A 26,957-nucleotide genomic window follows, 5' to 3' on the forward strand; every position below is an offset into this window, starting at 1 on the left:
TCACATACCTGCTGGGAAGGTGATCGCCGTCATAGATGGAGTGGGTGGGAAGGAGGGAGAGGTAAGCACTACGTGGGGTGGGATGAGGATTTGGTTTAAAAAAAAAAAGTGTGGGTTTAAAAATTGCGCAACCGTAGAGAATAGTCGTGGGGCTGATCTTATTTCTTAGTCCTAGTTAACCTTGTCATTTTGGACTTTTCTGTTTTTATTAGAAAAGCGACTTTTTTTTTTTCCTATTTTTTTTTAATTGGTGGGAGGGGAAACAGGAAGTTTTCCTAAAAATGCTCATCGTGTTTGAAAAATAAATTTTCTTTAAATACAAGGTTTTCAAGTTTAACCATATAAATCCTTTGTAAGTTGAAATGAGTGAAAAGTGCTCCTCTGTTTTTCCCGTGTCCGTTTTTCTAATATATATTTTTCTTCTGATACTAATTCTGATGGTGTCATTGGAGAGTCCTAGGTAAACCCTGTTTAAAAATGGACTCAACTATAGTTGACTATTTCCTTGCAGCTAGGTAGTATGTTATTCTGTAAACTTTGAGGTGGTAATTTAGTTAAGCCTATTTTCTGAGGGAAAGGAGAAAAACGTTGATTATGGAGCACCGATGGTACAATTGACAGTACTGTTTGTGAGATTTACAAATCTAGATATGTTAGTGCAGATTTCATGCTTCAAATCTATTTACACAGGTGAGACTTACTGTGAACTAAGAATTTCTATTAATAAGTGTACTTTGACAAATATGAAGGGTACTGAAAGTTAAAATCCCAACCTATGTAGTTTTGCGGTATTTTTTTTTTTTTTTAAATAAAAGCTCATGATGCATCAGTTTCATCTGGTTTACATCTGGTAAAACCTCCAAATGATGTATGTTCATTTGGAATTTTGAATTCTGCAAAATGGGGGTGTGGGGGTATACCACGATAAAGTTATTGATCTGAATTCTGTAAAAATTTATCAGTGTTTACAGAATGGTTTGGAAAATATTGCTGCCAGTATGGGAAGACATTTTTCAAGTTGTTAGTGTATACACTTTTGATGGTTTGTTTTCATTTTTTTAAGGCATATTCCTATTTTTGCAGATGTTAGTAAAAATAAAATATTGAATATTGTTACCAGTGGGTTTATTTCTTTTCTCTAATCACGTTTCTTTCCTTTTCCTATTTGTTTCCCTTAATAGTGTTAGCTGATTCAACTTCTTTCTCTTTGGGGTTTTGCTTATAAGAATCAACCATGTTCTCATATACAGATCCCTATTCAAAACATTATTAACTGATGTATCTATGCTTTAAAGTGATTTATTATAATATCACATTTGCTTTCAGTAGTTATGGTTAATTGTATATTTTTAAGAATTCCTAAAACCAAAATGTTGGAAATTGCTCTGTGACCTTTAAGATACTTTCTTTTTCTCTACAACTCCTTTCAAAATAGTGGACAGTATGATATTTTATTGCCCTTCTTTTTTTTTTCCTAGGTGGATATGTGTCCCACATAGACTTTGAATGGGTGGAGGCAATCTTTCAGAGCAGAGGGCAAAAATCTGCCCTTCTAAAGATACTTCTCGATTCAAGTAGGTAGGATATCACCTTCCTTGTAAGGTGAAGTGTTTGAGAATCTCAGTACAGTTTACATTTAGATTTAAATTCCAGTTCCTGTGTAATTACATGATAATTTCATCTGTCTAGAATAGCTCTTGGTTTTGTTGAGAATGGCCTGATCAGTAACTTTATCTTGGTATATTCCCCACATCCCTGACCCCGCACCCCCCATTAGAGATATGTCCTATGTAGACTTTGAATGGGTGGAGGTATTCCTTCAGAACAGAGGGCAAGAAAAAAAAAAAAAGGGCAGCCGATTTGGTTGGCATTAAGCTAGGGACCAGTCTACAGCTCTGGCTTTCGTGACTAACACAACTGTTGTGCGGCTGGCTTTTTTGAAAACTCTGGAATGATTAATAACAACGGAGCAGTGAGCAGTTTCAGTTGTCGAATGTTTAGAGATGACTAAGTAGAAGACAGGAAAATATGCTCGGTGGCGAAATGGTATATACGATGTTAATTTTCCACTTATTCATAGAGTTAAAATTTAGTTTTCCGTATCGATAAGTTGGGGCTTCCCTGGTGGCTCAGATGGTAAAGAATCTGCCTGCTATTTGGGAGACTCAGGTTCCATCCTTGGGTCAGAAAGATCCCCTAGAAAAGGGAATGGCTACCCACTTCAGTATTCTTGCTTGGAGAATCCCATGAACAGATGAGTTAATGGTGATGCCTAGGACCGTCAGAATGACTTACTGTCATTAATGAATTCTCAAGCTTTATGTGAAAACTACTTTTTCTGTGGTCTCTGCTCCATCTTTAAGTGTCTAAATTTTGTTCAGTAAAACAGTGTTTACAATGTACAGAGCTACACATATAAACACCTTGCCTTGTTACCCTTCTAATTTCAGAAAAAACGATGTAGTTCCATTGTGTCATGGGAAGCTGACTTTTGTTTGGTAGGAAATGGGCAGTGTTGCCAGACTATGAAGTAGTTGACTTGGCTTGGAGCTGTTATGCCACGTTCTGACTTTGATGTTCTCTATTTTAAAGGACTTGTGTACTTGAACCACCAAGCTGACTGCTAAGTTTTCAAAGGTATTCTGTGTACAAGTTAAATTGGCACTGTTGATTGCAGCAGTAGTTTTCCAAACTGGAGCATTCAGAATGAAGATAATAGATGGTTTTAGAAGAAATAGAATACATATTAGCATATGTGTGTGCTAAGTTGCTTCAGTCATGTCTGACTCTTTGTGACCCTATGGACTGTAGCCTGTGAGGCTCCTCTGTCCGTGGCATTCTCCAAGCAAGGGTTTTGGAGTAGGTTGCCATTCCCTTCTCCATGGGATCTTCCCCAACCCAGGGATCAAACCTAGGCCTTTTAAATCTCCTGCATTGGCAGGCAGGTTCTTTACCATTAGCGTCACCTGGAAGAACATATAGTTGCATATTATAACTGTGAGAGCTTCTGCCCTGAAGACAGTGGTTTGAATTTGTTTAACCTAGCTCTCCCTAAACCACAGATTTTTAGAGACAACTTTGATTAGAGACAACTTTGATTCTATTAACATTTCCAAAATGTTAGTTTTCTATAAGAATGAAGTATTCGTACTATGATGATATAGCTGCTTTGCTCTAACATATGGTGAATTGGAGTTGCTCTTGATAAACCAGTTGGGAAGGAGGTTGACTATTAATGATTAAACAAAACCCTCACATCTTTTAACGTCATTTGAGCCTATATTTAGGTTGTGTTGATTACAATTTGTGAGACCTTGCCTTAGTTATCTAACATCTTAAAGCCTCAGTTTCCTCATGTTAGTACCTACCTCATTAGGATTATTATGAGAATTATATAATGTAGTACATGTATAAAATATAGTGTAGAGATGGATATATAATAAATATTATGAATAATGCAAGGTAAACAAACTATAAAATTTTACATAAATTGCAGTTTTTGCTGCTGTCTGTGTTTTTGTCTCTTATTTAGCAACATGAAAATCAACTAGCTCTTTGTGGTCCATGTCAAGAACTCTGAAAAATCTCAAGATTTGATTTTGCCATATTTACAAGCTGACACTTAGTCTGTTAATGTTTCATGGTTGCTGGCAGACAAACAGGAGACTCCCAGGTCAGAAACAAGTGATGTTATTACTCACAGCACTGCACACTCATGAACGTCAGGGTGTTTGTGCTGTCTTTCCTTGTAACCAGGTCGCATGAGGATGATGGGTCTAGATGGATGCACATAGTGGATCACAGCTAAGGAACTCGGGACCAAGGGGCCAGCACTTTTTTTTTTAAGCAAGCTGCAGGCATTAAAGCAAACAACAGACAAGCTAGTTTACCTCTCCCTGAGAGGCAGTTGTCAGCTGTGGTCACCTTGACCTTCTTTGTTGCCTGTGTGACTTATAAGAATCCTCGCAGTATCATGAATTGGACAAGCTTTGCAGACTGTCACATGCAGTAAAAATGTGCAGGGACACTCAGACCCACAGCTGGCTGCCTTAGCCAAGAGTACAGATTCTGGGTGAGATGTGACTTTTAGGTGCAGTCATGTACTTTTGTTTCACATTTAAAAGAAATGTTTCAGTCTTTGACTTTATGTTTCAGTTTTTCCTTCCTCTCTTACCCCAGCCAGATTACTTGTCACTTGTTTGTTTCCTTTGAACTTATTAGTATCCTTTATCTGATTTACATTCTTCCCACACCTCTTTTACATCATCAGGGTCCATTGCTTAATCTAGGTACTTCTCGTTCTTTTCATGCTTAAGTTCTTTTATGTTGACATTGTGAACTTTTCCTTGAAACTCTTTCCTCATTCCTGAAATGAAGGAGCTCTCTACTCGGCCTGCGGTGCAGGAGGCAGAGGAGATGTAGGTTTGATCCCTGGGTCAGGAATATCCCCTGGAGGAGGAAATGGTAACCCATATTCTTGCCTGGAAAATCCCATGGACAGAAGAGCCTGGTGGGCCACAGTCCATGGGGTCGCAAAGAGTTGGATGTGATTGAGCAGCTAAGCACTGACTGCCCTGATTTTTCTTCTCTCCATGAACTCACTTTGTACTTACTCTTCAAATGTTGATATTTGCTATAGCATGGACTGTTGTAACAGCCTGCTTAGAACTTTCTTCCTTCATCTGATCATCCTTTGGTATATGCTTGCACTGCATGAATTGTAGAATATAAATTTGATTTTCACTTCCTTGCTTAAAAATCTTCCGTGGCCTCATTGAATCTCCCCCACCCCCCAGTTTAATATTAAAACTTTCAGGGAATTCCCTGGTGGTCTATTGGTTAGGACTCTGTGATTCCACTTCCAAGGGCATGGGTTCGATGTCTGGTCAGTGAACTAAGATCCCACAGACCACACAATGTGGCCAAAAACAAAACAAAAGCTTTCCAATATATTCAAAAGTTGAAAGAATTGTACAGTAACTTCCATATACCATATACCAGTTGTTGGGCCTACATTTCCCAGTTCAGTTCAGTTCAGTTGCTCAACTGTGTTCAACTCTTTGTGACACCATGAACTGCAGCACACCAGGCCTCCCTGTCCATCACCAACTCCCAGAGGCCACCCAAACCCATGTCCATTGAGTCAGTGATGCCGTCCAACCACCTCATTCTCTGTCGTCCCCTTCTCCTCCTGCTCTCAATCTTTCCCAGCATCAGAGTCTTTTCCAATGAGTCAGCTCTTTGCATCAGGTGGCCAGAGTATTGGAGTTTCAGCCTCAACATCAGTACTTCCAATGAATATTCAGGACTGATTTCCTTTAGGATTGACTGGTTGGATCTCCTTGCAGTCCAAGGGACTCTCAAGAGCCTTCTCCAACACCACAGTTCAAAAGCGTCAATTCTTTGGCGCTCAGCCTTCTTTATAACCCAACTCTCACTTCTGTACATGACCACAGGAAAAACCATAGCCTTGACTAGATGGACCTTTGTTGGCAAAGTAATGTCTCTGCTTTTTAATATGCTGTCTAGGTTGGTCATAACTTCCCTTCCAAGGAGTAAGCGTCTTTTAATTTCATGGCTGCAGTCACTATCTGCAGTGATTTTGGAGCCCCCCAAAATAAAGTCAGCCGCTGTTTCCACTGTTTCACCTGTTTCCCCATCTATTTCCCATGAAGTGATGGAACTGGATGCCATGATCTTATTTTTCTGAATGTTGAGCTTTAAGCCAACTTTTTCACTCTCCTCTTTCACTTTCATCAAGAGGCTTTTAGTTCCTCTTCACTTTCTGCCATAAGGATGGTGTCATCTGCATATCTGAGCTTATTGATATTTTCCCCGGCAATCTTGATTTCAGCTTGTGCTTCTTCCAGCCCAGTGTTTCTCATGATGTACTCTGCATATAAGTTAAATAACTAGGGTGACTATATACAGCCTTGATGTACTCCTTTTCCTATTTGGAGCCAGTCTGTTGTTCCATGTCCAGTTCTAACTGTTGCTTCCTGACCTGCATGTAGGTTTCTCTAGAGGCAGGTCAGGTGGTCTGTATTCCCATCTCTCTCAGAATTTTCCACAGTTTATTGTGATCCACAGTCAAAGGCTTTGGCGTAGTCAGTAAAGCAGAAATAGATGTTTCTGCTTTTTTGATGATTCAGCAGATGTTGGCAATTTAGTATTTGTGTTACTGTATCCATCTTATTTTTTGAGCTTTCAGAATAAGTTGCAGATATCGGTGTACCTCACTGAAAACCACATGCTTATCATAAGCCTAGAGTTAACTGTTGCTTTTTGGTTTTTGTGTAAAATTGATGTATAGCTAAATGCACAGATCTTCCGTGGCTTATTAGATGCGTTTTGACAAGTACATAACATCAGTGTAACCCAAACCACTTTTGATATATAGAGCAGGGACCAGCAAACTACATTCTAACTCTTGTTTTGTAAATAAAGTGTTATGGTAGTGTAGCCATGTCATTCATTTACAGTGGCAGATTGGCTTTTGAGGTAGAGCCCAGAAAGCCTGAAATATTTGCCCTTCTGCCCTTTATGGAAGAAGTTTACTGTCCGTTGGGACAGAACACTGCTGTCATTATAGAAAGTTCACTCATGACTCTTCCCTGTTGATTCATACCCACCAGGTGATTGTTATGCTCTTTTGTTTTTCACTTCAAATTAGATTTACCTAATTCTAGAATCACACAGCATATGGTTTGCCAAGCTTCTTTCACTCTGCATGCTGTTTAGGAGATTGATCCATGTTATTGTATATATTAGTGCATCCCTTTTTATTGTTAATGGTATTTTATTGTATGGATGTATGACAGTTTGTTTATCCATTGCTCTGTTGATAGACGTTTGGGTTGTTTCCAGTTTTTGGCTATTACAGATAAAGCGGTTAGGAATATTCTAATGCAGATCTTTCTGTGGTTATATGTTTTTATTTCTCTTCGGTGAAATTACTGGGTAATAGGGTAGATGTATGCTTAATTTTATGAGACATCACCAGACTTTTTTTCCAGGTCTGTGTACCATTTCCACGTGTACCATTTTACACTTAGACCACCAATGTATAGAAGCTTTGGCTGCTTTACCACCTTGCCAACATTTTGATATTTTCAGACTTTATACTTTCAGCCATTTCAGTGGGCTTACTGGATTTTGAAGTATAAATTTTCATTCTTTTTTTATGTCTTTTTAAAAAAATTGCTTATTTTTGGCTGTGCAGGGTCTTTGATAATATGTGGACTTTTCTCTAGTTGTGGTGCTCCAGCTTCTCATTGCAGTGGCTTCTCTCCTTGGGAAGAACGGACTGTAGGCGCATGAGCTTCAGTAGCTGTAGCTCATGGGCTCAGTTGCTCGGTGGCATGTGGGATCTTCCCAGACCAGGAATCGAATCTGTATCCCCTGCATTGGCAGGCAGACTCTTTACCACTGATGCACCAGGGAAGCCCCTAAATTTAGGTTTTTAACATGCAGATTCCTTGACTGGCCCTTTGCATACCTATACAATGCCGCATCTTAGCAATCTCCCCCTCCCGCTTAATTTTTATGCAATAACCACTGAAGTCCAGGAGGACGTGCTTCTTATCAGCGTCGACCCTAACGTCTTCTCTCGCGCTTCCCTGACTTCACATGTGTTTGTTTCTCATCTAAAGTTCCGTGCCGCAACCCTGTGGTTTCTTTTGCTTTATAAAATCCTGTTCCTAAATGTAAAAACTCCTACGAAATTATAATTGGAAGAGGAGGCAGGGTGAGTTTCATGGATCTGTCATCTCTCCATCACGGCAGAAGGAAAGTTGAGAGTCACAGTGTCAGAGAACTTGTTATTCTGAATCGTGTTTTTGTACTTTTTTGTGTACCTTCTAGAGGTGCTTCGGGGTTCTGGGAATGTCTGATTTTTATTGCCTCTTTAATATAGATTTTAAACTTTGAGGAAATGCACACTCGGGTGTGTTTAAAACCAGGTTTCCATAGCTCAAAGATTAATATTATGTTAATTTGTGTTGCCAGGGTAGTTTGTTTTTGGACGGACCCCACATTAAAGTTTCTCTGGCTGTTTCTGTGCATGTAGCAATAGTGGCTAAGAGTGTGTCATTAGTTTGCTTGAGTACAACTCGTTTAAAAAAATTATGCAAACAAGTGAGCTACCTTAGAATGCCTGAATATTGCTGAATCAGATGCTAGCCATCACTTACGTGTATTTGAGCATTCCATGAGCTAATAATGGTGTAGTGTTTGTGCAGTCACAAGTAAATGCATTGGGATTATGTCCTAAAAATAACATTATAGATAGCATATGTGCATGCTGTATGTTTTGAGTGCCTCTTGTCAGATTTATACTTAATATAAAGCATGGGAGCAGTTTTTAGATATCATTATTGATTAACTGTGAAACTAAGGTCCTATAACTCATTTATTCAATATTAATTTTAAAGTATCTCTATCTGCCAAATTCTGTTTTAGGTACTGGTAAACAAGACAGTTCTTGTCTCATGGCTCATACTTTGTTGGAGGGAAGGCAGATAAATAAGTAAGCATAATTTCAGATAGTAATAGGTGGTTTAAAGAAAGTGAAGCAGGATGCTGGAATAAATAATGCATTTTATCAATAATGAACTAGCAATAGTAGAACAATAATATTTTTTTTTGTTATATAGCAGGAATATGCTGAGAACTCCGCTGTGTGCTTTTACACTTAAGAGCACGTTTATTTTTTAGAACAGTTCTGTGAAATAGATAATGTCATGATCCTCATTTTGCAGATGGAGAAAAATGAGACATAAAGAGGTTAAATAATAGGCATGTGTATGAATCCAGGTGTGATGGATCTGGTATTCAAATCTTGATGCTTTAGTTTTATATTGTTTCATAACAAACTACTCAAAACACAAGCATTTTATTGTGGTTCAGTTTGGCTGTGATCAGTAGACCGGTGCTTCTGCTCCATGGGCTGTTAACTGGGGCTCCAGCCATTTGAGGACTTGATTGGATTGGAACATTCAAGATGACTGACTCCCTTCACTAGCCGTTGATGATGCCTATTGACTGGAAGCTCAGCTTTGACCATTGATCATTTCGGTTCTCCTCTGCCTGTGTCCTCTTCATGTGCCCTCCCAGTGTGACTGTGGCCTTTCACATCATAGAAGGGAAAACGAAGCTGCCATTCCTCTTAAGGCTTGGACTTAGAACTCCAGAATGTCATTTGTGCTGCATTCTATTGGTTAAGAGACTTCCCTGGTGGCTCAGATGGTAAAGCATCTGCCTACAATGCAGGAGACCTGGGTTCAATCCCTGGGTCAGGAAGACCTCCTGGAGAAGGAAATGGCAACCCACTCCAGTACCCTTGCCTGGAAAATCCGATGGACAGGGAAGCCTGGTAGGCTGCAGTCCGTGGGGTTGCAAAGAGTCGGACATGACTGAGCGACTTCACTGTCACTTTCTTTCTGTTGGTTAAAGCAGCCATAAATCCAGCCCAGATTTCTGTGGGAGCGTCTGTTGCGGTTCACGGACTCGGGCTTCCGTAGTTGTGGCACACAGGCTCCCAATGCAGCCGAATAAAGAATGAGGGGAAGGAGGTTTTTTTTTTTTTTTTTTTTTTTTTAAAGAATCTCAAGGTGACCATGGAGCATTAAGCCCCAAGCATGAGGCTCTCCAGTGGCTGGGTCCATGTGACTGCCCTGGTTATGTGCTCCTAAAGAGACCCCTGAAAGGCGTTTTACTGTGAGGGTAGTGGCAGTGGTGGTCTGGGCTAGAGGTCAGCACACGTCCTTGTAAAGGACCAGATAGTAAGAATTTTAGGCTTTCCAGGTCATGTGGTTTCTGTCACAATTGGGTTGTCTCAGTGCAAAAGTATCCAGCGTAATGTATAAGCAAGTTAACATGGCTGTGTTCTAAGAAAGCTATTTACAAAAACAGATGGTAGACTGCATTTGGCCTGCTAGCTGTAATTTGCCCACCCTCGATGTTCACTTTCACTTTCACTTTCATGCATTGGAGAAGGAAATGGCAACCCACTCCAGTGTTCTTGCCTGGAGAATCCCAGGGACGGGGGAGCCTGGTGGGCTGCCATCTCTGGGGTTGCACAGAGTCGGACACGACTGAAGTGACTTAGCAGCAGCAGCAGCAGCAGATGTAGGTGAAAGAGGAATGTACCTCGTAAAGGCCTTAAGTTTGGGCATGTTACAGGATGCTTCTGACAGATGTTTATTTCATTCAGTCTTGAACTAAACCCTTAGGAACTGTGGTAAAGTTGTTTCGCATCGCTTACTTCTTGTAACTGGTAATCAGGCAGGCACGTGGTCTATCACTAGAATTGGTGTGGAGACTCCAATTACAATATAACATTTCCTGTGAAAAAAGCAGAGACTAAGTTTTTCATATCTCATAGAATCTTCATTCTGTTAGAATGGTCACATCACTGAGGCCATTTAAAACACAGTACCCCCTTCACAGTACTCCGATTTTCTGTTTCATTTTTTTCCATGGTACTTGTCACCACCTGATATTTTCAAATTTTTGTTTAATTTCTGCCCTCCCCCCCCCCCCCCCCCCCCCGTGTGTAAGCTTCACAAGGACAGATCTGTTTTGTTCACTGACATGTCTGGCATCACTGACTCATGGCCATGAGTAAGCTCCGGGAATTGGTGAAGGACAGGGAGGCCTGGCGTGCTGCAGTCCATGGGGTCGCAAAGAGTTGGACGTGACTGACCTGACTGATTGATATCTGTCAATATGTGGTATATGGTAGGCACTTAGGAAGTATTTGATAAGAATGAGTGATTGGTGTCAGCTCAAGACCAGTTCCATAGATTCAAAACCTTGTGTCTGTTTTTTTATTCTAATTCTCATTTTTATAAGAATTCTTTTGTTTTTTTCCTGCTACCGAGACTTGGACTCTCTCAGGTTGTGTGTGTGTGTTTTGCATTACCTTCTGGCTTAACATATGCTGCCTAGTGTTAAGTGTGTCTTTTCCTCTCCCTTCCCCCACTTGTTCTCCACACGCACGCATGCAGACGCACGCGATTGGCCCCATAGGGTTGTTCAGTAGGGAACTCACAGAGCCATGTGCAGTGGCTCTACTTAGTACCTTCATTGACTGTGGAGCTGTGGGTCCTGTTTTTATTTTCCTCGTCTGTTTTATATTGACTACTTACAGGGTATTTTCTTTTTATTCTTTCTTTAATGTCACATCTACATGCTAAAACACTGATTATATGTGTGTTAATAATGTATTATTTTAAAAGTTTATATATATTCTACGTGCAGAGGCCTGACTTAAGCTTAAATAACTATGGAATACATTCTGCTGACCTTATTAAATGTAAATTTACTCAAAAGAGCATCGTCTGTGTTTTCATGTTATGGTTTCTTCCAAAAGTTTGGTCACTTAGCTGGAATTAAGGTGTGGGTAAGATTCTTGTTAAAGACATGCCAAGTGCAAGTTGGGAAATGCTGCAGTAGTCTGAGGTTTACTATCAGATTATTTCAGGGTTTTGACTTGTGTACTTTTAAGATTTGAACATCAGTACTTTAATTTTTAAAAGTTTAGGAATGTGCTGTGGTTTAGGTTCTCTGTGGTGTTTCTCCTGAGTTACCCATTACATTATATAAAGAAATTGGGCTGTTTGGCAGAGGCTTTGAGAATAAGGAAATAAACTGGATAGTTTTACTTCTTTACAAATTTTGAGGCTCTTGGGACTTGTGACCTGTTGGATGCTAGACTGAAGAAACCCAGTAGTTTCAAAGAACATTTGTTTTCATTTGGGTACAGTGTTCATTTATATCAGGGTGACTTTTTGTGTGATTTCCTCAAAAGGGGAAGGATGAGCACTTGAAATAATACTTGACCCTTTTAAATTTTTGTTTGTCAAAAATTAGAGCTTAGAGCTCAGTCTGAGTCCCTGCTAACTTCACTCTGCTTTGTTACTGCACTGCACGGGTGCATGTTTTGAATGGTAATCTTTTTGTTTTCTTACCTTGCACCTTGCCAGCCACCACCCCACACCATGCTCTCCCTTGCCTTCTGGCTTTGGAACATACTATTGCCCTTTTCTCTTTTCATTCTTCTTCCTCCAGGATGAATTTCTATTCTTTATCCAAATCTGTTTAGATGTTCTTTTCTCCAGAAAACCTCCCCTCATCCTCTGCCTCCCCAACTCCATTTCCTCCCTTTCCTACCAAGTTCGCTGTATGCTTTTAATACTGTGCCCTTATCATAGTCTTTGCTCCATGGTATGCATTTTGTAAACTCAATGCGAATTAGGGCTTAGGTCTGTCTTATCTATAATAGTACGTAGTGTAGGTCTGGGCCCATCATATAGTGCATTGTAAATGCTTACTGAAGAAATAAACATGCTATTTCTGAATGAATTCAAGTATATCCATGAGATTACTGATATATTTATAAAGTGGATAGATTTCCAGAGTATTTTTTTGTAAAAGTGACATTATATTGCGCAGCCCATACAGTGATATTTTGGATGTCCATAATTAGAGTATGTACTTTGCTTTTAGAATAGTGCAGAGAAATCTCTTTAGATGGATTCTGGTAGTTTTACATAATTCCTCATCTGACTGGTGACTTGCATTTGCAAATAATTAACCGTGGTTAGGTTATTTGGTTTACTTATGGACAGAAGGAAACTGTTTCCAGATATTGTGAAAGCAGGGATCACTTTCTTCAGCCATCTCATTTTACAGAACACTGCCCGAGGGAGGATCTGTTCAGGGGTTTTTCAGCAAAGCTTGGAGGACAGATTTTTTTTCTCTTACGTATAAGCATTATTAGCTGAGTTAAAAGCTGGGAAACAGAACTTTGATTTTGGTTGCTGCTGCTGCTAAGTCACTTTAGTCGTGTCCGACTCTGTGCAACCCTGTGGATGGCAGCCTACCAAGCTCCCCCGTCCGTGGGATTCTCCAGGCAAGAGCACTGGAGTAGGTTGCCATTTCCTTCTCCGATGCATGAAAGTGAAAAGGGAAAGTGAAGTCACTCAGTCGTGTCCGACTCTTAGCGACCCCATGGACTGCAGCCCACCAGACTCCTCTGTCCATGGGATTTTCCAGGCAAGAGTACTGGAGTGGGGTGCCATTGCCTTCTCCGTCATTTTGGTTACCTTCCTTTTATTGATGGCAATACCAGACATGGTGATACTGCCAGGCTTGACCAGTATAGGAAGAACCTGGTAGTCACTGGCCAGCTGATTGTCGAGAACCCAAAACTGTGTAATCTTTCAGTGGGCTGGATTCAGCTTGGAAGTGAGTTTTCTTTGACCAGCATATGTTTTTTTAAAATCAAAACAATACAAGTATACAGTTTCGAAAGTTAGAGTCGAAAAAGACAATGAGAAACATCAGTCCTCCTTTCCCAGGCTTGGTCCTCCAAGCTTTCTCCTCAAAAGAACACAGTCTTTAACTGTTTTACCTGCTTTGGTTATTTAACTTTGTATTTTAAATGTAATGATATTAAGCTACTACTTGATTTGTTTGTTTTGCTTTGGATTCTTCCATGACCTAATTTTCCTTCCCAGATCATCTCTGTAGTCTCACCTCATAGGTTCGCATCTTGGCTTCTCACTGAAAGCACCGTAACCCTTGGGCTGATTACGTGACTCCTCTGTGCCATCGCTTCCTCACCTGTAAAGTAAGGATATAGTGTAGGTACTTGCCTTACTGCTAATAGATGGAATTATTGGGAAGAGCAAATGTGTGAAAGGCTCCTAACGTTTGGTTAAGTCGATAAGTAGTGTTTATATTTTATGACTATGAAAGCATTGTTCACTAGTGAGTCAAAGTGGTGTGTTTTGTATAACTTTTAAAATTTTTCATAGGGTTGCCTAGTTTTTATTTCTTCATTGTTTCTTTATTTTTATTGAGGCATAGTTAATTTACAATACTGCGCTAGTTTTAAGTATACAACAAAGTGATTCAGTTATGTATATAACTCCATTCAGGATATTGAGTATAGTTCCTTGTGCTATGCAACAGGTCCTTGCTGTTTACCTATTTTATGCATAGTGGTGTGTATGTGTTAATCCCAACCTCCTCTAATTTATCCCTTACCCCCACCCCTTTGTGTATCTGTGGTTAATTCTTTACAGATCTTCTGTCATTTTTCAGAATTTGCTTTTCAGCTGTGTTTTTGGCTTGATCACATGGATTGGATAGGTATTAGTTCCTTTAATTTGTTCTTTGAAGACATTCTTCCTAGAGCCTTCCATCCTGCTGTTTCTAACTATTAATATTTGTTCTTTAGGCCTGGCACACAGCTGCCATACCGAGACTTTCCTTCATCACTTTGCTATGTTGGATCCTCTATATTTTGAATTCCATTTGATTTCCATTTATTTGGGATTTTCTTATATGTCTTTATAAAATTTTCTAATTTTTTTTTTTCTTTTGGTGGTAAGAGACCACATTCACTGTGGTCTGATTTCTTTTAAATTTATTGAGACTTGTTTTATGGCCTAGTGTATTACCTTGGTGATGTATTGTGTGCACTTGAAAAGAATGTATATTCTTCAGTTGTTGGGTACAGTGTTGTATAAATGTCAGGTCTCAGCTTGTGGGATCTCAGCCTCCTAACCAGAATTTGAACCCAGGCCAGGGCAGTGAAAGTGTGCGCTCCCAGCCACTAGGCCACCAGGGGACTCCCTATACATACATGTTTTGGGAACAGAAAATTCCTGACTGAGTTTGTTTTCTTTCAGCCGTTTGAGATTTTGTTCCATTTTCTTGCGATGATTCGTGGTTTCTGATGACAAACCTGTAGTTATTTGAATCCTTGTTTCTCTGTATCTAATATGTTGTTTTTCAGCCTGCTCCATTAACTTTCATCTTTGATTTTTATTTATTTTTTTCTATTTTGGCTCTACCTTGCAGCACGTAGGGTATTAGTTCCCTGACCAGGGATGGCACCCTTGCCCCCTGCATTGGAAATGGAGAGTCTTAACCACTGGACTGCCAGGAAAGTCCCTATCTTTGATTTTTAGAAGTTCTGTTATGATCTTTCTAGGTGTAATTTTCTTTGAATCTGTTCTGCTTTAGCCTCACTGAAGTTGAATTTGTTAATTTACTCCTTTCATTACTTTGATGAGTTATGGACATTATTTCTTCAATTTCTTTTTCCTGTTTTTCTGTGAGTTTCAAGTTGCTTGTTTTCTACGTCTTTTAAAGGTTTAGAGTTCTTGTGGCTCTGTTTGTTAGCATATTTGTTTTTTCTATTCTTTTTCTTTTCTGTTCTTTAGAATGGATGAATTCTCTAAATTGATTTAAATTCACTCTTTGTGCTGTGGATCCCATCCAGTGAATTTTTTGTTTCATGTATTTAATTTTTCCAGTCTAAAGTTTTTATTTCGTTCAGTTTTTTGTTTTCTATTTACCTTCTGAGTTCAGTTCAGTTGCTCAATTGTATCTGACTCTTTGTGACCCCATGAACTGCAGCACACCAGGCCTCCCTGTCCATCACCAACTCCCAGAGTTTACCCAAACCCATATCCATTGAGTCGGTGATGCCATCCTGCCATCTCATCTTCTATCATTCCCTTCTCCTCCTGTCCTCAATCTTTCCCAGCATCGGGGTCTTTTCCAATGAGTCAGCTCTTCGCATCAGGTGGCCAAAGTATTGGAGTTTCCAGTCCTTCCAATGAAGGACTGATCTCCTTTAGGATGGACTGGTTGGATCTCCTCACAGTCCAAGGGACTCTCAAGAGTCTTCTCCAACACCACAGTTCAAAAGCATCAATTCTTCGGCGCTCAGCCTTCTTTATATAGTCCAACTCTCACATTCATACAAGACCACTGGGAAAACCATAGCCTTGACTAGATGGACCTTTGTTGGCAAAGTAATGCCTCTGCTTTTTTTTTTTTTTTTTTTTTTATGCCTCTGCTTTTAACTATGCTGTCTAGGTTGGTCATAACTTTCCTTCCAAGGAGTAAGCGTCTTTTAATTTCTGCAGTGATTTTGGAGCCCAGAAAAATAAAGTCAGCCACTGTTTCCACTGTTTCCCCATCTATTTGCCATGAAGTGATGGGACCAGATGCCAGGATCTTATTTTTCTGAATGTTGAGCTTTAGGCCAACTTTTTCACTCTCCTCTTTCACGTTCATCAAGAGGCTTTTTAATTCCTCTTCACTTTCTGCCATAAGGGTGGTGTCATCTGCATATCTGAGGTTATTGATATTTTTTCCGGCAATCTTGATTCCAGCTTGTGCTTCTTCCAGCCCAGCGTTTCTCATGATGTACTCTGCATCTAAGTTAAATAAGCAGGGTGACAATATATAGCCTTGATGTACTCCTTTTCCTATTTGGAGCCAGTCTGTTGTTCCATGTCCAGTTCTAACTGTTGCTTCCTGACCTGCGTATAGGTTTCTCAGGAGCCAGGTCTGGTATTCCCATCTCTCTCAGAATTTTCCACAGTTTATTGTGATCCACACAGTCAAAGGCTTTGGCATAGTCAATAAAGCAGAAATAGAACCTTCTGAGATTCCCTCTCATTTTATTGGTTTCAAGGTGATATTGCTTTATTTCCCAAAATATAGTTGTAATACCAGCTTTAAAATCTTTGTATGTGGTGCTAGTGGTAAAGAACCCACCTGCCAACGTAGGTTAGACATAAGAGATGCAGCTTCGATCCCTGGGTCAGGAAGATCCCCTGGAGAGGAGGGCATGGTAACCCACTTCAGTATTCTCGCCTGGAGAATCCCTGTGGACAGAGGAGCCTGGTGGGCTGCAGTCCATAGGGTCGCACAGAGTTGGACACAACTGAAGTGACTTAGCATGCATGCACATAGTAACTATAATCTCAATCATCCTGGGATTGGCATCTCTTGATTGCCTTTTCCCTGGAGAGTGATATATATTCCTTAGTATTTTGTATTTCTAGTAACTTTGGATTTTATCCTGGATCTTCTGAGTGTTTTGCTATGGTCCTCTGGAAAACATATGTATTTTGTTTTAGAAGCAGTCAGTTCAGCTTCAGATTTTAAGTACTGTCTCCCATGCTGTGTGTAGTGGTTCAGATCTAAGCTTAATTCCTTAGGCCCTCATTCATCTATTTTAGTTTCAGTCCTGCACATGCATGGTTCGAAGAGTGGTGATTTCCCCTCACTTCCTGGCCTGCCTGGGCTCCGTTTGCTCCTCACTTCCTCTGGTTGGAAATAGCAAGGGTTCCATTGGGGGTTTGGTAGCCCCAGCCAAGGTGCCTCGCCACAACTATGGTTCTGCCTCACAGCAAGGCTGCAAAATGACCAGAAAGGGAACACTCTCCTTTGTGCAGGTTGCTTCTCCAAGGTTTAATTTCCCTTCAAATCCCTATTTTCCTTAAATTTCAGAATGTTCAGATAGTTCTTTTTTATACTTCAAGTTTGTAGTGGCTGTCTGGGGCAGGGCTGTACTGTAGGGGGCCTGCCATGCTGGAACTTGAGCCAACTATAGATTTGTGAGGTTTTTGTTTTTCTACTCCCTGCATTAACTTTATTCCTATTATTTTTGCTTGTTTTTCTTTCATGTGAGAGGTTTTCTTTAAATTTGGGTGCTCTTTCTTTGCTTATTTATATTCTATAAGCTGTGTTTGTGTTTCTTGACTTGTTCTTCCAGGATTGTGTCATTTCTTGGTGAGCCAGCCTTTTCACTGGGGGGCCTCCCAAGTGTCAGAGTCTGCCATTTAGTTAGGAAGCTATGGCAGTAGTTTAGGTAGGCAATCCTGGTAGTTTGGATTAGGTAATTAGATAATTAGTAGCTCTGAAGAGAAGTAGATGGGTGGATTCAAAGATGTGTGTGGTGTGGTAGTGATGGAGTGTGTGTGTGTGTGTGCTTGAATTAGAATCAGAAGTACTCATGAGGGTAATGCTGTGGCAGAGTAGATTACTACCTGTGAGTTTTTATTTGAGGCATTTTGAAATAGAGAATCTGAATTTAGAGACAGTAAAACCTGCATCTGAATCTTGTTTTTGCCCCAACGAGGTGTGTCCGTTCAGTTGTTTAAAGCTTGTTCCAGTATACTCATCTCAGAGGGGTGTTGTAGGAAGTAGGGTAGATGCTATAAGTAAAGTGCCTTTGTTTTGTTCTGTTTTTTAAAAAGTAACATTTATTGGACCTTTACTATGTCAGGGTTTATTTTAAGTGTTTACAGGTATTAACTTTTGTAATCCTTATGAAAGCCCTGTAAGAGAAATAGACTCCCATTTTGTAGATGATAAAAATGCCTAAGTAGGTCACAGAGTTGGTAAGTGTCAGAGCCTAGGTTTGAGTCTTAAAAAGTTGTTTCCGAAGCCTTTGTACTTAACCAGTATGTTTCATATCCTTAGCCCAGTGTAGGTGGTTGAGGACAGGCTTAGAACTGTTTGTCCCAATTTGCTTTTTGGTACATGATATTGTCCTACACAGTAATTTTTATTGACTTATTAATTGAAAGCAAAATTACTGTAGTGTCTAATGAAATATTTTAGGCCCATCTTTATCAATGTTTTCCTTATGCTAACTCAGGTTTCTCTTTAAAGCAAAATCTAGTCTTTCAAAAGGTAAAGTTAAAATTTTAGTTTACCAGAGGTTTTCCTCTCCAAAACTATATGGTAAGTTTGTTTTTTTGTGTGTGCTGAGATGGCTTTGCTGACAGAATTTGTGTGCCATAAAGAATCACCTATCCAGTTCCTCTTGGGATAGGATTTTTGCTCTGGTGTTTTCAGAGGCACAATTTATAACGTATTTTGGTCTTGTGCATCTTTGCAGTAATGAATTCATGTATGTGTAAATTTTTACTAGAAAATGTCAGTGTTGTGGAAAATCTTGTTGAAATAGTTTCTTTTTTTTTAAATTGATAAATACCTTAGAGTTGTAGCATTATAATAATCATTGTAATAGAGAGTAAGTATCATTTACACAAATTAGGAATTATATAAGGTAAATCAGTTCAGGGGCACATAATTACCAACTTTTTGAGAGAGAGAGTGTGTGTGTATGTGTTTGGCTTTTGATAGCATGAAGTTATTCAGATCACATATTCATATTTATCAACCGGCTTTGGAGGCTTTGCTTTGGCATGTAACGCTTTAATGGATGAGTCCTTTTAGCTCTCTCTGGCGGTGGCATCTTGGCGTTTGCTCTGCTTCCTGGATGACTCACCACCAGCAGCATGTCCAGGTAATTGATATTACTGTATTTAGCTTTGCCTGAGAGTTCTGCTGTTAGCTTCTCTGTTTCAGTTGAGGAAAGACTGAAACTTGCTCTGAAGAAGGCTGGTATTTCAGGCCTGGTCCTTGCTGATCTTGGCTCCCTAATTTACCTGTGGTAGAATACGCAGACTTTTTATTTTAATGCCCCATGTGGCTGCTCTGGTCGTGTTGAATTATGCCCTTGCGTCAGAACTCCTAGTTGTTAGAAGTTCTAGGCACTGATGGGTTGGGATTCGCACATATTTCCTGCATCCAGTTTAGGATCTCAGACATACTGTAGTAGGCATTTAGTAACTACTGGTTGAATGACTAATAACTGAGTGAAAATGAATGAATTCACAGAAAGAAAAAGAGGCTAAAAAGCCCAGTCAGGATTATACAGGAGGTGGTAAATCTGTATCTTAAATTTAGATTTTTTCCCATCAGACTATCGTCCTCAGTGTGTAATAGGCAGTATCCACGGCTCTGGATTCAGTTTTTGCTAAGACTCTTTAAAGTTGGCAGAAGAAAATAAGGACCCTTAGGAAAGAAGCAGTGAATAGGCAAAGATAGGAGGCCAACCAGAGGAAATATTTCTCTGGAAGCCAAAGAAACCAATTAGAACTACAGTCAACTGTGTTGAATGTACATAGTACCCCCTCTGTGTTCTTCGGTTCTGAAATCCGCAGATATAGAGGCTGGACTCTCATTATGCCATTTTATATAGGATTTGAGTATCTGCACTCTGGGAGTGAGGATCCTAGAATACCAGGTTATCCAGGGACAATTGCATTCAAGATTTTTGATAGAATGAGTGGGTTTTTGGACCTTACAATTAGGAAAAAGGTCATTGTTCTTAGCAAGAACTATTTGAGCAAAAGCCAGATGGTAATGGATTCAGGAGGAAATGAGAATTAGAAGTGCACCGACTTTTTGTTTTTCTTATAGGATGTTTGTCATTAAAGGAAAAGAAGTATAAGACGGAAGTAGCTCAAAAAGCATGAGATAGAAATTTAAATTTTAGCTGGGAACAGGTTTTTTTCCTAAGTATGGTGTGAATAGAATATACATGTGGGCAGAGAGAAGGAAGTTAGTGGAGAAAAGAAAGAAGAGACATAATGTATAAAAAAAACAAACAACCCAATCCTTTGGGAGGCAGGATCTTTTCTGTGTGGTTATCTCGCATTTAGGATTAAAGAATATCAACGGAAGCCATATGCTAAATTTAGAGCTGCATGGGAGAGAAATTGAAGGAGTTTTTGCTTGAAATCCTGTTTTCCTTTGTGAAGTAGGAAGCAAAAATTTTGACCGAGAGTTCCATGGTTGGAAGTGGGGCTAGAAGAGTGGAGAGCTGAAACACCTGCCATGGTGGTGACGAGTTCTGACGGCCTTGCTGGAATTGGAAACCAAATTTTTACGGGACCCATCTATACAGTTATGGGATTTGCTTCCCTCCTTCTACCAGGAGATAGTAGACAGACTCCCCTCAAATTGAGTCTCAGTGGGGTAGATGTGGCAGAGGATACGGGAGCTAGGAAATTGAGGGTGAGTGTCATTCGAGTTTTTCACTTGAAAGTCCAGGCTGCTTCGTGTAGGATAGAGAGCGAAACCAGGTGACAATGAGTGGAGGGCCCAAGGAAGAAACTTAATGGAAGTAAGGGAGTGAAAAAGGTAAAGATGAGGAGGTTGTGACCAGTAATTAAGATGTAGAAATCTAGTGTTTTCTAGTAGAAGCATTTTAGATGATTGTGAGGTCTGGGAAGTAGAGAACTGATGGAGTTACTAGACCACTCAACTTTGAATATTATTACTTCCTGTTTCACAGCTCAAGTGTTAAGTTGGTTTAGCTGGTGGCTCAGACAGGAAAGAATCTGCCTGCAATGCAGGAGACCTGGATTCAACCCCTGGGTCATGAAGATACCCTAGAGAAGGGAATGACAACCCTCTCCAGTATTCTTGCCTGGAGAATTCCACGGACAGAGGATTTTGGTGGGCTACAGTCTGTGGGGTCGCAAAGAGTTGAACATGACTGACGTAAATGTGCATACATCTTATGTTGTAGTAGGAATTAAGGTAGAGGGGACGGTATTGGAGGTGTAGAGGGCTGGCGTGTAAGTTTAACTCCCTGTGGAATTATATAAGAACAGGATTAGAGAAAGAAGTCTGGAGGACTGTGTGGAATTGTGAGCTTCAGGAAAGACGCTTGATCTTGTATTGGCTGTATCCAAGAACATTTTCTTTGTCTTCTTGTTTCCAGATAAGGGAGAGTGGGGTGAGGATTAACATTCTTGTTTGAGAGGCTTTTGAGAGATGTATTGTAATGCCATTCAGGGAAAATAGGGTTTTGATGAAATATGGAGAAATCATTTTGAAAAGTGACCAGTCTGTACAGTGTTCAGGTTTTTAATGATCATATAGGTTTCTAGTGATAGAGTGGAAATTAGAAGCTGGGATTGTAGAGTTTTAAATTAATCTGTTTATGCAATGTATTTTTTTCTGTTTTCTTGTCCTGTTGCATTTTGATTTTTAACTTTAGTTTAAAATAATTTTATACTTTATAAGTATTGGAAATTAGTAGAAAGGATTCCTGTATACCATTCATATTATTTCCTCAAATGTTGATATTTTATTACATATGCCTTGTGATATTTTGTTTGTATATATGTGTATATATACACACAGGCTATATTTTTCTGAAACACTTGAAAGTAAATGGCAGATATGTTACCTGTTTATGTCTAAATATTTCAGTGTATATTTTCTAAAAAAAAAAAAAACCACACACATTCTTTTACAAGGCAATGTGCAGTTACCAAAGTCAGTGACATGAATGCGGTACTGTAATCTATAAATGTATTTTACCAGCTTCTCTATTAATGTCTTTTATTGTGGAAAAAAAAAAAACACACAGCAACTTATTTTTAGATTAGGATCTTAGTCCCTGATCAGCTATTGTTCTTAGTTATTGTGTCTTTTTGTCTCCCTTAATCTGGAACAATTCTTTAATCTTCTTTGTTACCGATTAGATTAATGTTTTGGAAAGATTCATATGAAGTATTTTATAGTATACCCTACAAGGGACCTTTAATTATACTTTGATGCATTGATTTTTAGAACTCCCTGGTTATTATTATCTGAAAGATTTACAGTGATGGTTGTCACATGGCGATTTCTGAATTCTGTCCTTTCTTCTGCATTTATTCTGTAGAATTCTGTAAGGAAGAACATTTGTAGCCTACAGTTTACTTACTCATCTCAGTTAGTACGAATTCATGGATTTTAACTTGGTTGATTATACTCTCACACTACCATCGTTTTGAGACTCAGATGATCTCAGAGTTGACCATCTGTTCTTACGTGCTTGTGACAAGTCCTCATCATTTTTGCACTTTCCTGCCGTCCAGCAGTTAGATGATGTGAACATGTCTGATTTCTGCAGTTCAGTTTGGATGGGGGAAGCACCGTCTGCACTTCCACGTAGGCCTGCAGTGGAAGAGCAGTGACTGACAACCATTGTTGCCGCTGTAGTTTACTGCTGGTGTGCTGGGTGCTTGATGAGCATTTTCTGAGTTGTTGGTGGAAAGTTTGTGGAGTTTTAGTTTTTTTTTTTTTTCAGCTAGGCCATAGAGTAAAGCAGTTGGAACATTGGTGTTGTGCTGCTGACAGTGCTAGGGCCATCCTCACTGAAGCTCTGAGGACTGGATAGTATTACTGTGGCTCAGATGGTAAAGAATCTGCCTGCAGTGCGGGAGACCCGGGTTCCATCCCTTGGTTGGGAAGATCCCCGGGAGAAGATAATGGCAACCCACTCCAGTGTTCTTGCCTGGAGAATTCCATGGACAGAGGAGCCTGGTAGACTACAGTCCATAGGGTCATATAGAGTTGGACATGACACACACAGATTATGTAGACAAATACATAATGTGATTAACAACTATTTAAGGCCAGAGAGCACCCTGGAGAATACACTTGTTATAGGTGGGAAAGAGACAAAGAAAAAGCTTCATGAATCAGTTTGACCTCTAGAATGGGTTTCTTTAGAATATCATCACATTTATGGGATGGGGAGGGAGATGGGAGGAAGGTTCAGGATGAGGAACACATGTAAACCCATGGATGATTCATGTCAATGTATGGCAAAAACCACTACAATACTGCAAAGTAATTAGCCTCCAATTAAAGAAAAAGAATAGAATATCATCACATTCAAATGGATACATGCTGATACTGCTTTATGTGTAGTACCATTAACTGGTTGATGGAAAATAACAAACATCATAGTATCTGGGTTTATGTACATGACTTTCTTTTCTTGTAAATACAGTAATGGGGTAGTAGTTATAAAAGGTTACTGAGTGGATGCAGAGACTGTGGTGATTTTCTTTATAGTATTATTGAGAAGTTTTACAAATGTTGGTTTTCTGACTTGTAGAAACTTGTTCCTTTAAAGTGTAGATGGAAACCTTTTTAAGTTATCACATGCTGTCCTACATTAAGAACAAAAAAAAAGATTGTTTCATACTTTCTTTGATCTCTGTTCTAGAGAACTTAGAAAAAATACAGAAAAGTTTTTAAAAAAAAACCCCAAGAGAATCGTTTGCAAGCACCCATGCTAGCCATTTGTCTGTTAACAGTCATTTTGAAACCGCTAACATTTCATCTTACTTCAAATAAGATGAAGAATATATGATTTACACACACACACACACACACACACAATCTTGTTAATTCTTTAACACTGTATCATGAACGTTTCCTGTTTCATCAAGTATCCTTTGGCCTCTCAGTCCTGTCTGATTCTTCGTAGCCTCATGAGATTTTCCAGGCAAGAATAGTGCCACGGGTTGCCATTTCCTCCATCAGGGGATCTTCCTGACCCAGAGATTGAACCTGGGTCTCTTGTGTCTCCTGCGTTGGCAGGCGGGTTCTTTAACACTGCACCACCTGGGAAGTCCCTTTCGAAGCACCATCTTAAATGGCTGTATTCTATTATGTTGATAACAGTGTTTATTCTATTTTGGATGAATAGGATGTTTCCAGTTTTCCATTATTATAACACTGTGTTGAACAGCTTTATGAAGCTAATCTTGTTTCTGATTAGTTTCTTTGGATGTAGTCTTAAAGTGTAGTCTTAAAACTTTCCCAGTCAATCACTGGGCTAAAGTATGTTTTTATAATAATTTTTTAATTTTCATAAAAAGGGATACATAACTGTTTTTAAAAATACAGGCAGCATAAGTACAGAAAAAGAAGCAAGTTAGGCACCCAAATCTTACTAGCCAGAAATACCTTATGTTTACATTTGGTGGACGTCTTTCCATTTGTGCTTATAGACAGGAATAATGTAATAAGAAAGAGATCATACTGTTTTTTTAAAAGGAGAGTATGAAATACAATTTTGTTTGACTTTAATGGCAAGGAAAGAAATCTTTAAAGAACTGCTGAATTCTAGATAACTTTTCTTCCAAGGAGTAAGCATCTTTTAATTTCATGGCTGCAGTCACCATCTGCAGTGATTTTGGAGCCAAAAAAAATAGTCTGACACTGTTTCCACTGTTTCCCCATCTATTTGCCATGAAGTGATGGGACCGGATGCCATGACCTTCGTTTTCTGAATGTTGAGCTTTAAGCCAACTTTTTCACTCTCCTCTTTCACTTTCATCAAGAGGCTTTTTAGCTCCTCTTCACTTTCTGCCATAAGGGTGGTATCATCTGCATATCTGAGGTTATTGATATTTCTCCCGGCAATCTTGATTCCAGCTTGTGTTTCTTCCAGTCCAGCGTTTCTCATGATGTACTCTGCATAGAAGTTAAATAAGCAGGGTGACAATATACAGCCTTGATGTACTCCTTTTCCTATTTGGAACCAGTCTGTTGTTCCATGTCCAGTTCTAACTGTTGCTTCCTGGCCTGCATACAGATTTCTCAAGAGGCAGGTTAGGTGGTCTGGTATTCCCATCTCTCTCAGAATTTTCCACAGTTTATTGTGATCCACACAGTCAAAGTCTTTGGCATAGTCAATAAAGCAGAAATAGATGTTTTTCTGGAACTCTCTTGCTTTTTCCATGATCCAGCGGATGTTGGCAATTTGATCTCTGGTTCCTCTGCCTTTTCTAAAACCAGCTTGGACATCAGGGAGTTCACGGTTCACGAATTGCTGAAGCCTGGCTTGGAGAATTTTGAGCATTACTTTACTAGCATGTGAGATGAGTGCAATTGTGCGGTAGTTTGAGCATTCTTTGGCATTGCCTTTCTTTGGCATTGCCTTTCTTTGGAATTGGAATGAAAACTGACTTTTTCCCGTCCTGTGGCCACTGCTGAGTTTTCCAAATTTGCTGGCATATTGAGTGCAGCACTTTCACAGCATCATCTTTCAGGATTTGAAACAGCTCAACTGGAATTCCATCACCTCCACTAACTTTGTTTTTAGTGATGCTTTCTAAGGCCCACTTGACTTCACATTCCAAGATGTCTGGCTCTAGATTAGTGATCACATCATCATGATTATCTGGGTCGTGAAGATCTTTTTTGTACAGTTCTTCTGAGTATTCTTGCCACCTCTTCTTAATATCTTTTGCTTCTGTTAGGTCCAGACCATTTCTGTCCTTTATCGAGCCCATCTTTGCGTGAAATGTTCTTTGGTATCTCTAATTTTCTTAAAGAGATCTCTAGTCTTTCCCATTCTGTTGTTTCCCCAAATCACTGTAGATGGTGACTGCAGCCATGAAATTAAAAGACGCTATAGTGAAGCATAAAAAGATTACTGAAGAGTTGACTCATTGGAAAAGACTGATGCTGGGAGGGATTGGGGGCAGGAGGAGAAGGGGACAACAGAGGATGAGATGGCTGGATGGCATCACTGACTCAATGGACGTGAGTCTGAGTGAACTCTGGGAGTTGGTGAGGGACAGGGAGGCCTGGTGTGCTGTGATTCATGGGGTCGCAAAGAGTCAGGCACGACTGAGCGACTGAACTGGACTGGACTGAACTGAACTGAACTGAACTCATCACAAAATCAGACATCTGAAGTGAGTGATTTTAGTACTTTTCTGTGGATAGGAAGACATAAGATTCTGAGATCATTTGAAATGTTTTCTTAGATGTGTATCTTCACTGTCTGAGGGCTATACATCCAAAGCACAGAAAGTTCCTCATCTTTCACCATCCTGAATTACCCTCAGAGTACACCGCCCTTGGGCCACCACAGTAGCTAATGGTTTGATCCTTGTAGAACTGGAATGACAGGCCACATTCATTTCTTTACAAATACTGATACGTTAGCTTGTAAAAATCAAAGCTTGGAGCTATTTTGAAAGCTCCGAATTTGAATAGATTTATAAGTTTAAACATCATCATTAAAAATTTCTTCTGCTTATAAAATATGTGTAGCAGTACTTTCTCCATTGGAGTTTCTAAATTATGGTCCTCAAACTACTTAAGGGAATCGTAAAGCCTGAAATTGCTCTATATTATTATTTCCACAGCAGTTTTCTGTGTTCTCTAAGTGGATAATCTTTGCTTATTTTACTGCCCACCTTTGACCCAGGCACCCTGCCCAGGAGGAGGGTGAGGTTGGTTGGGAAACAGTTGCTGTGCCCAAGGAGTTGATGTACCCTGACTGATGTAGAGTCTCCGGGTATAGTCTTGGAATATGGTGGCTTCAGCCTCACCCAAGGTATTGTAAGGTATCTGTAATGAAAGAGTGATGGACAGGATTTTAGGGGGACAGTCCCATGTCTGCCATAGATAACCTAATTGCTTAAGACCACAGCATAGTCATTAATAAGTATACCTCAAAATGCTGCTTGAATTGT

The 26,957-nt window shown here is 39.6% G+C and overlaps 1 protein-coding gene across 2 annotated transcripts in view; it reads left to right on the forward strand.

Moving 5' to 3' along the window:
• Positions 1 to 26,957, forward strand: part of NDFIP2 (Nedd4 family interacting protein 2) — a 73,847-nt gene that overhangs the window by 802 nt on the left and 46,088 nt on the right. The gene's annotated exons all lie outside the window — the stretch shown is intronic.

This window comes from Ovis aries, chromosome 10 (genome assembly GCF_016772045.2).
Source record: "Ovis aries strain OAR_USU_Benz2616 breed Rambouillet chromosome 10, ARS-UI_Ramb_v3.0, whole genome shotgun sequence".
NCBI classification, from domain to species: domain Eukaryota; kingdom Metazoa; phylum Chordata; class Mammalia; order Artiodactyla; family Bovidae; genus Ovis; species Ovis aries.